Consider the following 11,684-nt stretch of genomic DNA (forward strand, 5'->3'; position numbering starts at 1 on the left):
ATCCATCCATCCATCCATCCATCCATCCATCCATCCATCCATCCATCTATCTATCTATCTATCTATCTATCTATCTATAACAAGGCAATTTATTAATGAATCTGGTGTGGTTTGTCCTAATGTTTCTTGTTGGCAGCTGCCACCTGTCCGGCAATTCTGTCCAGGTGTCTCTGTCCCTGAGGTGTCAGTTTCTGGCCCTGTCCTGGTCCTTCTCCACCATCTTGAGCCCCTCCAGGGCCTGCAGGACTCTCCGGGCCACGCTCTTGGAGCCCTGGCTGCAGTGGCTGGGTATGACCCCGTTGTGCTGGCGCCCCCCGTAGATCTTGGTCATGGAGCCCATGCCGGCGCCGCCACGGAGGTACAGGTGCCGGGCAGTGGAGGCTGCTCGCGTGTAGAACCAGTTCTCATTGTAGGGAGCCAGCTCCTTATGCTTGGCCAGCTTTACCGTGTCCACCCATTCGGGGACTTTCTGCTTCCCTGACTTTTTCAGGAAGGCGGCCAGGGCCCGCATGAACTCCTGCTGGTTCACATCCTTCACCGTGACTCCGGTCATAGTGCGGGCTCCACCTGGCCAGCCAAGGGAAAGGCATCTTTGATATTTATTGACTGAATGCTTGTAGGTACTTTAACTTCTCACTGTCACAGGTAATTCTCTCTGACTTTATATTTCAGAACACTTGTCAATCTACATTAGTAGAGTAAGGTTCTTCACTAGAATTTCCCTACACTAATGAAACTACATTCTGTCCTAGATAGACAAGGAGGCTGAATGCATGGAATAGTCATCTTTTGGCTAGAGTTATCCAAACTAGCTGTTTAGAAAAGTCCACAAAACCTTAAGCTTTTTTTAAATTACAGTGGAGATGGCCAGAAGCCAAAGTTTTGTTAATAATTATAGAAAAGAACAGGTGATTAGAATTCCTGGGGCCCCTGAGCTGCAGATGTTGGAGTCCCTACTGAGTTGCCAGCTGGTGATGCCTTCCCTCAGCCAAGTCAAGCCTTAGTTCTCTTCTTTTTTATTGGCACTTTGAATAATGGGGCAGTTCTATATGTCTTCCATTTGGAACCATTCAGACTTACTGTCATATGGACTAGAGAGGAGAATCCTGAATTTTGAACAAGCTATATGCTATTGAACCATGCAAGTTCTCAGTTTATGTGAATTACCGCAAACTGAAGAAAGAAGGCCCAGTGTTCAAATTCTCACTTGTCAAGCTGAATGACAACCTTCCAAAAACCATTTATACAACTATATCTATGTATACCTATCTCTCTCTCTATATAGATATGTCTCTCTCTCTATATCTATCTATATTTGTCTATACCTATACCTATATCTATCTCTTAGGTAGATTGATATAGGTATAGATATCTGTTCAGGACATATTCCTCTATATCAGGCAAACAGAGAAAAATAAGTATCCTGAAACTTAGGAGGTGGGGAAAGAATTTCTGTGAATATATTACTTGGGACATAGTTGGATCACATTCAAGGCATTCCCTTTTTGATTTTTTAATATCTGGATGATATAGCAAATGATCTCCTTATGTGTCTTAAAATATAGTATATTAAAAAGAACAGTGGACTGAGAGGATCTGGGCCTGAATCTCAGGTCAGTTGCTTGCTACCTATATTACTTTGAGCAAGTTATAAGGAAAAATACTCAATACATATAAGAACCTTTACTAGCTACTATCTAATATCACAGCTATTTTTTTTTTAAAGCAATCGGGGTTAAGTAACTTGCTCAAGGTTACACGGCCAGTTATTTCTGGGTGTGGTGCTGAGTATCTGAGCCCGGATTTGATCCAGGTCATCCCGACACTGGAGCCGGTGCTCTTACTCGCTGTGCTACCTGGCCGCCCCCACAGCTATTTTTCTAAACCTTAGTTAGTTGGTTGTTGTCCTTCATCCTCAAAGAGGACCAAAATGACATCACTATGTTAGAGTCAAGTTACAATGCTGTGGCAGACCTTGGCCGATCAGGCCAGTGTGAGCTCTGAATGCTCTACCACAGGTCAGGGACAAATAGTCCATGTGAATATTTGGGGTGGATTCTCAAAATGTGTATATCTCACATTTCTTTTGATCTACTTCAATTCTTCTTTGCTCACATAGTACAGCACCTTTTGTAATGTAGGATCACCATGCTGGGCAATCCTATGCCAGTGTCTCTCATATCATAAATAAATTCCAAAGTTAAGAGAGACCTTGAGAATGTCCTTGTATCACTTTTTCTGACTACCATGTGAATGTTTGCCCATGTGAGTCCGGACAGCACATATTTTACATTTGAACAATGCGGCCAACCCATCAGAGTGTCACTCTCTGCAGTGGAATTTGAATGCTTGGCAGTTTAGTTCAAGAAAAGAACCAGTGTCTGGCATCTTATCCTTCCAGGTGATCCTCAGAATCTTCCTAAGACCATTCAAATGGAAGTGATTCAGTTTCCTGGCATGACACTAGTACTCTGTCCAGGTTTCACAGGAATACAACAATGAGGTCAGCACAATGGCTCTGTAGATGTTCAGTTTGGTAGTCAGACTAATATCTCTTTTTTTTTTTTACTACATTTTCCTTTGGAGCCTCCCAAACACTGAGCTAGCTCTGTCAATGTGTGTGTCAACATCATTATCAATGTGTATATCCCTGGAAAGTACATTACCAAGGTAAGTGTAATTATTCACAGAATTCAAAACTACTCCATTTGCTACAACTGATGGTTCCACATATGGATGGTGTGGTGCCATCTGATGGAGCACCTGTGTTTTCTTAGTGTTAATCGTTAGGCCAAAATTAGCACAAGCAGCAGAGAACTGATCCATACTTTGTTGCATCTCGGCTTCAGAGGCTGCACTGAGTGCACAATCATCTGCAAACAGAAAATCATATACCAACACTCCCTCCACTTTGGTCTTGACTTGTAGCCTTTTCAAGTTGATGAATTTACAATTACTGTGGTAGTTGCCCTTGATGCCCTGTTAGTTCTCATTGAAGGCATTTGACAATATCACTGAAAACATCATGTTAAAAAGCATGGGAGCAAGCACACAGCCTTGTTTCACTCCACTGGTGACTGGGAAAGCACGAGAGCATTGTTCAATTTTCAGAAGCTGGGCAAGCATGCTGTCATGAAATTGATGTACAATGCTGATAAAGTTCTCTGGGTAGCCTTGACATAATTTTCCATAAGCCCTCATAATTGACAGTATCAAAGGCCTTGGTCAGTTCTACAGATGTTGTGTACAGACCTCTGTTCTGCTCCTGGCATTTCTTCTGGAGTTATTGAGCAGCAAACAGCATATCAGCTGTTCCTCAGCCCTTTCAGAAGCCACACTGTCTCTCAGGTAGATGACGATCTTCCAGGTGAAGGATCAGTCTATTAAGGAGGACTCTAGCAAGAATCTTGCCAGCAATGATTAAGAGACTACCTTGTGATTGTCACAGGACTATCTATTTCCTTCACATTTACAGAGATGGACAATGGAGGCATCTTTGAACTCCTGGGGGCCAATCTCCTCTTGCCATATAACCTAGAAAATTTCAGTCAGTTTTTTTTTGCCTTTTGTTTTTGAAGGGCAAATGGGATTAAGTAACTTGCCCAAAGTTACACAGCTAGTTTTTTGTGTGTGTGGGTGTTAAGTGTCTGAGGCTGGAACCAAACTCGGGTCCTCCTGACTCCGGGCTGGCACTTTACTCACTGCACCACCCAGCCACCCCTCAGTCAGTTTTTGTATGAGCAATGGACCCCCTACCTTAAAAATCTCAGCTGGAATAGAATCAGCACCAGGTGCTTTGCCACACCAAAGGAGACTAATGGCATTTCAACCCCTTCTTCAGTTGGAACTTCAGATACAGAGGGATTGACTTCAAACTGAGGTAAATGGTCAATGGCTTCAGTATTGATTAATGATGGTTTGTTGAGAACACTACAGAAGTGTTCAACCCACTTCTTTAGGATCATGTCCTTCTCACTGTGTGATAATATGGTTCCCTCAGCACTGAGTAGTTGAGATGCACCATAGGTCTTCGGCACATAAATAACCTTCAGGGCATCATAAAGACGTTTTGGATTGTTAGTATAAGCATAAATCTGAATTTCATCTGCCTTCTTACTGAGTCAAGAATTCTGCATCTCTCTATGCTTTCCTTTTACTTTGCTTTTGATGTAATTAAATGTTGCCTTCTTAGAGATGGATGAACTGCCCTGCTGGCAAATCCTGTAGAGTTCTCATTTTTCATTTAGCAGCTTCTGAATTTTCCCATAATGTTCATCAAACCAGTCTTGATGTATGTGATTGTTCTGACCCAGATGAGCAAATGTGGTACTGTACACCAAATCTCTGAAAGCTGCCCACTCTTTTTCTGCTATGATGTTACCAGCTGTGTGTTGGCTCAACTTTTCCTTCAAGTTAACAGCAAACTGTTCCCTCTCAGAGAAGAGTTCTATTCTGTTTACATTAACTCTTGTGGTAGTCATTTTGCCTTGGGGATGCTACTCTTGCTGAATGTGAGTATTTAGCTTTCAGAGAATGTCTATAATCAGTCCAGCACTCTCTACCAACATTGACTTTGTAACTCTCACATCCAGCCTGTCTCTTCTTTTTATACTTGCACAGTCTATTCAACATCAATGTTTGCTGCAATGGTGTATCCACAATGTGTTTTATTGTGTTCAGGTAAACACAATAAGACAATGTAGGTGATGATAAGGTCATGAGATGACAAGTTTTGAGTGCTAAGTGACTTGCTTTTTCCAACTCCATTCCTCCCTAGGACTTCCTGCCAAGTCTGGTAGTCTGCATCTACTCTAGCATTAAAGTCACTTAGAATTATAAGCTTGTCCTCCTTGGCACACTGATGATAAGGATCTCCAGGTCTTATAAATTTTTCTTTGACCTCGTCAAGGTTCATCATAGTGGGAGCATAGGCAATGATGATGATTACATGACATTTTCCTGCAAATAGCAATCTCATAGTCATGGGCCTGTCATTCATTCTTTTTTTTTTTTTTTTAAGCAATCGGGGTTAAGTAACTTGCTCAAGGTTACACGGCCAGTTATTATTTCTGGGTGTGGTGCTGAGTATCTGAGCCCGGATTTGATCCAGGTCATCCCGACACTGGAGCCGGTGCTCTTACTCATGGAGCCACCTGGCCGCCCCTAAGCAATTGGGGTTAAGTAACTTGCTCAAGGTTACATGGCCAGGTGTTTCTGGGTGGGTGCTAAGTGTCTGAGCCTGGGATTTGATCTCCAGGTCTTCTCAACACTGGAGCCAGTGCTCTTCTCACTGTGCTACCTGGCTGCCCCATCTGTCATTCATTCTTAAAAAAACAGAATTGTCCAAATAGTAAATGAGGCAGAATAAAAATATAGAAGAAAATAGCTCCTTAAAAAGTAGAATTGGCCAAATGGAAAAAAAAGGGGAACAACAACTCACTGAAAACAAAATGACTTAAAAATTAGAATTTGGCAAGTGGAAGCTAATGATTCCATGAGATATCAAGAAACAATAAAAGTCAAAATAAGGAAAAAATGAAATAAAAATTTAAACATCTCATTGAAAGAACTTACCTAGGAAATAGATTGAGGACAGATGATTTAAGAATTATTGACTTACCTGAATGCCATGATGAGAAAAGAACCTAAAGATAATATTCAAGAAATAATAAAGGAAAATTGACCCAATATCTTAGAACTAGAGGACAAAACCAAAACTGAAAGAATTCATCAATTAATTCCTTAAAGAGATCCCAATATGAAAATTCTCAATGAATATTATAGTCAAATATCTGAACTCTCAGGTCAAGGAGGAAATTCTTCAGGTAGCCAGAAAGAAACTATTCAAACCCCATGGAGTCACAGTTAGGATCACACAAGATTTAGCAGGTACTATAACAAAGTAGTGGAGGGCTTGGAATATGATACTCCAGACAGCAAAGAGTTAGGATTGCAACAAAGAATAACCTACTCAGAAAAACTGGGTATAATCCCTGGGGGAAAATGGATGTTTAATGAAATAGAGAACTTTCAAACTTTCCTGATGGTTGATGATGAAAAGAAAATTTGACATTCAAACATAAGACTCAAGAGAAGCCTAAAAAAGTAAACATAAAAGAATATCATAAGGGACTTAACAAGGTTAAAATTTTTTTAATTCCTATCTGGGAAGATGATACATGAAGGTCCCAAGAACTCTTTCATCACTGGGGCAGTTATAAAGAGTCTACAAAAACAAAGGGCATAGGTGTAAGTTGATTATGTTGGGTAGATTTGAAAAAAAGATAGAGAGGTAAGAAAGATGGATGCACTGGAAGAAAGAGGGAGGGAAAGGAAGAATGAGGAAAGTTATTACACATAAAACAGGCATGCAAGGAAGAGTTTTTACAATGGAGGAGAAAATGGTGGGGGGCAATGCTTGAATTTTCACTCTCATCTGAAATGGTTCAAAGAAGAAAGGAGACTATACATACACATTCTATTGGGTATAAAAATCCCTCTAACCCAACAGGGGAGTTGGAAGGGAAGAGGATAAGAGTAAGGATAGGTTAAGAGAGACAGTGGTCATAAACAAAATATACTTTACAGGAGGGACATGGTAAAAAAAGAAAGAGAAAGATAAAAGAAAAATACATTGGAGAAAAATACATTATTAGTAATCATAATTGTGAATAGGATAACTCACTCATAAAATGGAAGCTGAGAGCAGAATTAGAAAACAGAATCCAACAAGATGTTGTTTATAAGAAATGCACTTGAAGCAGAAAGACACACAAAGTAAAGGTCTGGAGCAGAATCTATTATGTTTCATATAAAGTAAAAAAGGCAGTGGTAGTAATCTAGACAAGCAAAAGCAAAAATAGGCCTCACTAAAAGAGATAATTAGGAAACCTACATTTTGCTAAAAGGTATCATAGAAAATGATGTAATGTCATTAGTAAACATATATGCACCAAATGGCATAGTATCCAAATTCTTAAAGGGAAAATTAAATGAGTTACAGGAGGAAATAGCAAATACTAGTTGGGGTCCTCAATTTACCCCTTTTAGAACTAGACAAATCTAGCCATAAAAAATGAAAGAGTTAAGGAAATGAATAGAATTTTATAAAAATTAGCTAGGATGGGCCTCTGGAGAAAATGGAATGGGAATAGAATATTCTTTTTTCTCAACTGTATATGTCACCTTCATAAAAACTGATAATGTATTAGGATATAAAAATATAACACACAAATGCAGAAAAGCAGAAATACTAAATGCACCCTCTTGAGACCATAATGCAATAAAAATAATGTTCATTTAAGGGCTATGGAAACATAGATTAAAAATTAATTGTAAACTAACCTAATCTTAAAGATTGAGTGACAATCAGATAACATTCCAAAATTTGGGGGATGCAGCTAAAGTGGTACTTAGGAGAAAATTTATATCTCTAAATACAATCAAAAGAGAGAAAGATCAATGACTTGGGCATGCAACTAAGAAATAACTAAAAAAATTAAAAATCCTCAAGTAAACACCAAAACAGAAATCCTGGAATTCAAAAGAATATTTAATAAAATTGTAACTAAAAACATATTGAACTAATAAATAAAACTAGAAGCTAGTTTTATGGAGAAAACCAATAGAATAGATAATTTGATTAAAAAAAGGCAGAAAAACAAATTACCATTATCAAAAGTAGAGTGTGAATGCAACACCAATGAAGATAAAATTAAAGCAATTATTAGGAGCTATTTTGCCCAATTATATGGCAATAAAACTGACAATGTAAGTGAAAAGGATGAATGTTTACAAAATTATAAACTTCCCAGATTAACAGAAGAGGAAATAGAATACTAAATTAATGATCTTAGAGGGAGAGGATTCTGGGAAAATTGCAAAATAGGTCTGAACACTTTTGGCTCTCTAAATTCCCTCCACATAAAAAGAATGTTGCCTCAGAGGGAACGTAGAACAGCTGAAATAAACAAAAGTTAGGGTAAAGCAGTTGTTCTTCTAAGACAATTTCAGAAGACCTCAGGAAAGATGACCTCCAGTCACAGAGGCGCCAACTCTGAGGAATCAATGAACAACAAGCCCTGGGGGCAGCTGAGGTTGGAAGACAGCTTCAGCCTTAGAAACTTTCATCTCAGAGACAATGCTGGGGTCCAACTGCTGAGCAGGAGAAGATTGAAGGACCTTCCACTGTTGAGGGAAGCATGGCTCTGCTGACCAGATACTTCTACTATGGGGGAGAAGGAGCTAGTACACACCTAGTGAATGCAGTAGCAGAGGGATGGGGATCCTGCTGGCTGTGGGCATTTGCAGGAGAGCAGAATCTGTGGTTTCAGTTCAAAGAGAGGACAGCTGTAGTTTGCAGCCACCAGAGAGATGAAATGGAGCAAGATCATTTGCAGAACAGCATGACCTGGGGCTTAGAAGTAGAGAAGAGAGTCCAAGGTTGAATCCTGGGACATATCTCAGAAAATAAACAGTAAGAAGGACCTGAGGTTTCAAGCATCATTCCCTGTACCTCAGGACTAGAATTTGATGACACTAATAGTAGCTAAAAAAAAAATAGAAAAAAGTGAGTAAGCAAAGGAGAAAGAACCTATGAATGACAGCTACTATGGAGATAGAGAAGGTCTGGGTTTATATTCAGAGGAAGATAATGGACCTAAAAAATCACTCATTTTTCAGTGAGAAATGTTAAATGGCCCCAAGCACAAAAAGAGTTCTTGTAAGAACTTAAAAAAGGACTTTAAAAATTAAATGAAAGATAAAGGAAAATTTAGGAAAAAAACCAACAAAATAAGAGCAGTCCAAGAAAATCAAGAAAATTATGAAAAGAAACTCAACCAAGAGAATTAGAAACTTAAGGAAGAAAATGATTCCTTGAAAACTAGAATTGGGAAAAGGGAAATAAATGACATTCTAAGACACCAAGAAATAATAAAACAAAATCAAAAGAATGAAAAGATAGAAAAGAATATGAAACATATCATCAGTAAAACAACTGATCTGGAGAACAGTTTGAGGGGAAATAATATAAGAATAGTTGGATTGGCTGAAAATTATGATTAAAAAAGAATCTTGATACAATATTATAAGATACTATCAAGGAAAATTGCTCTGAATTTCTAGAACAAGAAGGCAAAGCAAAAATAGAAAAAAATTCACTCATCACCACCTGAAAGAGATCCCAGGAGGAAAACTTACAGGAATATCATAGCCAAATTTCAAAGTTTCCAGGTTACAGAGAAAACATTGGAAGCAAGAAGAAAATAAAAACAATTTAAATGTGGAGGTACAATAAGGATTACAAAAGCCCTCACGGCTACTTTTTTGAGGGACCATAGGTCTTGGAATACTATATTTCATAGAGCAAAAGAACTTGGGTTACAACCAAAGGTATATTACCCAAGAAATTTAAGTATAATCCTGAAAAAAAGAATGTTTAATGAACTGAAAGACTTTCAGGTATTTTTGACAAAAATAGCATAATTTAAGGGAAAATTTGACATATAACATACAGGAGAAACATAAGGTAAACATTAAGGACCAATTATAAATGACTAAATATGGTTACATTGTTTGCTTCTTATATATGAAAATATTATCAGTTCTTTTATGACTGTCATTTTTATTTGGGTAGTTTGAACTTGGTCTGAGCTGAGTATGATGGGGTGATTCTAAAAAATTAAATGGTGTAGGGAAAGATAAAAGGAACAAATATACAAATGAGGCATAAAAGGAAAAATTGATACAGAAGAAGCTAGTGGGGGGAGGGTGGGTTGTGCTGAAACCTTATTCCCTTTTGGAATGGTTTAAAGAGGGAACAACATACATATCTGGAAGGGTATAAAAGTCTACTAAATACAGAAAAAATAAGAGGGCAGAGATAAGGTAAGGGGAGAGGATAAGGGAAGGACTCTTGTAGGGGTGGGCAGGTTAAGGAATAGGAGGGCAAGATAGTGGGTCGAAGTAAAGCAGAATGTTGAGGAGGGGCAGGAATGGGGTGAGAAGGATAGTGAGGGAAAATAGGAGGGAAACAAATATACAACAAGTAATTATAGTTTATAATGTGAATGGGATAAATTTACTCACAAAATGAAAACTGAGAGCAGGCTAAAATTTTTAATTCAACAATATTTTGTTTTCAGGAAATGCTATAGAAATGAGAGATACACAGAAACATAAAATAAAGATCAGGAGTAGAATTTATTATGTAAAAAAAAGCAGGGGTAGTAATCATGATCTCAGACAAAGTTAAAGCTAAAATGGATTTAATCAAAAGAGAAAAAATAGGGAAACTAAACTGTCAGCCATATTATTTGATTTTGTTTTAAACCATTTAAAATAACTAGACAGTATAAAATACCTGAGAATATACCTGCCAAAACAGACACAAAAACTATATGAACAGAAATATAAAACATTTTTTTTTTTACAAATAAAGTCAGATCTAAAAAACTGAAGTAATAATATTTATTGTTCATGGGTAGAAAAAGACAATGTATCTATAAAAATGACAATTTTTCCTAACTAATCTATTTATGTAATGCCATCCAAATTAAATTACTAAACAATTGTCTTACTGAGTTAGAAAAAATAACAAAGTTCATTTGTAAGAACAAAAGGTCAGGACTTCAAGTTAATCAGGGGAAAAAAAGATGTAAAGGACTTGGTAGTATCAGACCTTAAACTATATTATAAGGGGAGAGCATTGTTAAAGTGTAAAATGGATAATTTTGTTTATTTTAAATGTAAATTTTCTAGTACAAATAAAATCTCTGTGGCCATGAATAAAAATTGGGAAAAAAATTTCATAGACACGCTCTTTGATAAAATTGATTGGGTTGGAATGTTGCTGCGGAGTAGAAAATGATGACCTGGTTGATTTAGAAAAAAACACGGAAAGATTTAACTTATGAAGGAAGATGCTATCCACTTTTAGAGAAACAGATGACAAGTGGAAATAAGTATAGTACAGTCTTACATATATATGTGTGAGAGTTTTTGTGTGTATATACATATGTTTATAGATATCTATGTATATATGTGTGCATGTGTATGTTTAATTGTAACCTTCTCAGTGGGATGGGAGGGGGGGAAATAAAATAAAAAGTGCATAGCAGAAAACAAAATAAAACCTACAAGGAAGCAAAGAAAAGGTGGACAACTTTGAAAACAATGAATACTCTTTAATATATTGGTTTTCTGGAAATGGAAATTTATTGTTTTATATCAAATCCTCTCTTGTGTTCTGCTGCATATATATGTCAATATGTTTTCTTATTTTGTATTTAAGTTTAAAATAAAGTTTAAAAACTTTAAAATAATCTATCTAAAAAAAATTAAGCAAGCCACAAATAACCCCCCCTACCAAAAAATGTCCAAGACCAGATGGATTTATAAGTGAATTCTACCAAATATTTCAGAAATAATTACTTTCGATACTATATAAACTATTTGAAATAATTGGTAAAGAGGGAGTTCTACTAATTTACTTTTTTTTAAAAGCAATTGGGGTTAAGTAACTTGCCCAAGGTTACACAGCCAGTTATTTTGTGTGGGTGTGTATCAGCAATGCCATATTCACAATGCCTATAGAGATTACAAATATGCTGATATAATTATCCATCACAAAATATGTCAGGTTTGCCATTTGGGGAAATAAACTAGAAAATTTATTAAGATAC

At 37.2% G+C, this 11,684-nt stretch overlaps 1 pseudogene; it reads right to left on the reverse strand.

Moving 5' to 3' along the window:
• Window positions 1-84: 84 nt before the first annotated feature.
• On the reverse strand, window positions 85-581 carry LOC138172579 (small ribosomal subunit protein eS19 pseudogene; annotated as a pseudogene).
• Between the last annotated feature and the right edge of the window lie 11,103 nt (window positions 582-11,684).

The sequence above is a fragment of the Petaurus breviceps genome, unplaced genomic scaffold (assembly GCF_028583685.1).
Source record: "Petaurus breviceps papuanus isolate PSGF00001 unplaced genomic scaffold, PetGlider_PUasm1.0 551, whole genome shotgun sequence".
Classification (NCBI taxonomy): Eukaryota; Metazoa; Chordata; class Mammalia; order Diprotodontia; family Petauridae; genus Petaurus; species Petaurus breviceps.